This window comes from Cephus cinctus, unplaced genomic scaffold (genome assembly GCF_000341935.2).
Source record: "Cephus cinctus unplaced genomic scaffold, Ccin1 Ccin1_scaffold0132, whole genome shotgun sequence".
Taxonomy (NCBI): domain Eukaryota; kingdom Metazoa; phylum Arthropoda; class Insecta; order Hymenoptera; family Cephidae; genus Cephus; species Cephus cinctus.
In genome coordinates this window covers 781399-783504 of record NW_014332865.1, presented here as the reverse complement: position 1 = coordinate 783504, position 2106 = coordinate 781399, and the positions used below count along the sequence as shown (strand labels likewise).

At 44.8% G+C, this 2106-nt stretch overlaps 1 long non-coding RNA gene across 1 annotated transcript in view; it reads right to left on the bottom strand.

Annotated features, from left to right (window-relative positions):
- Window positions 1-57: 57 nt before the first annotated feature.
- Window positions 58-2106, bottom strand: part of LOC112493712 — a 19120-nt gene continuing 17071 nt past the window's right edge. The window contains exons 2-3 of the long non-coding RNA XR_003058379.1: window positions 204-337; window positions 58-108 (exon numbers count right to left, since the gene is read on the bottom strand). This is a non-coding gene — a long non-coding RNA (uncharacterized LOC112493712). The remainder of the gene's footprint in view (window positions 109-203; window positions 338-2106) is intronic.

Genomic DNA, 2106 nt, shown 5'->3' with positions numbered 1-2106 from the left:
AAAAAGAATTGGCTGGCGGCCGCCTGGCTTGCGGATGCACGAACGACGGGTGGACGGCCGAAGGCAACGCAGGTTGGTTCTCGAAGATAGTCGTTCTCGTATGTTTTGCTATCGGTGTCGGGTCAAGGAAAAGAATTACGTTACAATATATATACATATTTATAATAATGAAATTTATTTTTCTTATTTTTTCTTATTTTTACCTTCTTCCACTGCTTCCGCTTATTTTTTATTTTCGTTTTTTACAGTCCTTCGTCCACTTCCGAATCTCCCCTCCTCCGACTCTCTCATTGCATCCGCCTTGTAATTACGTCCAGGGAGTTTCGCCACTCGTCACCTTGATAAATAACGAAAATACATTGCAGCCCTTATCGTTCTTATCTTACATACATTACGCTGACGCTGTAAATCATCTTGAGTAAAAGGAAAAAGTGTGCCATATAAGATTCGAACAAGCAGGTTAATTAGACGTGATATATCGTTGTTTTTCTTTGGACACGTCACTTTGTCTGGTCAGCCCTCGGGCGCGGTGCAACCCATAAACGATGGGGTTACTACCATCCGCTCTTCCGGAAGTATCCGGAAGTGCCCGGAAGTATCGAGAAGGCGTCGCTTATAACGAGCCAGTGGAAGCCGGCCATTTTTAAATATAGAACTAGCGTTATCAAAGGATTGGAAAGCAGCCGAAGCGCCTCTGCATGAAATTTTGCGTGCATTATAAATGCACAGCCTTGCAAGCCCAACGTCGGTATAGGTTAGGCCTGGAACGTTGGTTGGTCGGACGCGAGACTAACCTAGCGTAACACTATAAAAATAACAGCTATCGCCGTCCCCCTTCATGCCAGTGTAATCGCCATGCGTGCCTTCTTCTCTAACGGTGGGGCTAGCCTCGTCCCTCTTTGATCCACATAGCGAAGCGTAAGGCCCTCTCTCGTCCTCCCGCACGATGCAGGACAGCGACAACGGGACAGAAAGAGGCAAACAGAGCCCGATAACGGGTCTCTATCATTTTACCGAATGATTAAACTTCCAAACTGTCTTTTTTTTTCGAAAATTCATATTTCCCAATAGCTAACTTCTCGCAACTTTATTTTTCCGAAAAGTCAACTTCCCAAATACGCAGGACTTTCCGGAGGCGCGTGAAGTTAGTTGATCGAGAATGTGAATTTTTGGAAAAACGACAATTCGGAAAAATGATAGGGATTCCCGGATAACGCCTAGAGGGAAAAAGATTATCGGAGACTGTGGAGAGACACGTGTCTCGATACACCGAGGTACCAACGTACCACGCGTTACACGTCAAAGTCCTAGATACGCTGTACAAAAGTTTCTTACCAGAAGCTACACCTACTTCATCGTTCTTACGCGGGGTTACTAACCACACTTCACCCGGGGGTTGACTAGGGGTGGAAATTTCATAATGTTTTATCTTTAAAACAAATTTACTCCTTCCTACCTCTTTATCATCATAATTGTACATAAAATATTAAGACACTCGTTCGTAATAGGTATCACATAAAATAGGTATCAAATAAAATTCTGAATGATATCCTGAGACACGTTGCATGGAACGAAGCGTATCTCCAGTAGCAAGGCAAGAAATTCTTGGGCGTCAAAGAGACGGCAGGAAACACGTAAAAAAAAGTCACGCAGAACTTCAACTTGCGGTATATGTATAACTGAGCCTGATGTCCAAAACCATAGAGAAGTTATATTCAGCGCGTATCTACCTTCCTAAGTCTTGGATGCCTAGTGAGTAACACGTTGGGCTTTATACGTGCACATATAATCCTATATACACACGTTCCACCTAAGTATATCCTTAAGACACCGTATATCGGTATACATAAGCCAATAGCACGCGTGTGCGTAACTCACGTCCAGTCAGAGCACATAGCAACGTGCGAGGCGCTCTCTCGAGGCTTCGTCAAAACTCCAAAGCGCATTGCGCTCCCCTTCGCGATTTTCCTTCCGCACCGGGTACGGCGCTGGTACGCGCTGCCTTCGAAAATCAATGTTCCGGAAAAAGAAAAAAATAATAAAATAAAGACGCATCGACCCCGCTCGATCGTACGTCCGTTATGATGCTGGACGGCATAGGGGGCG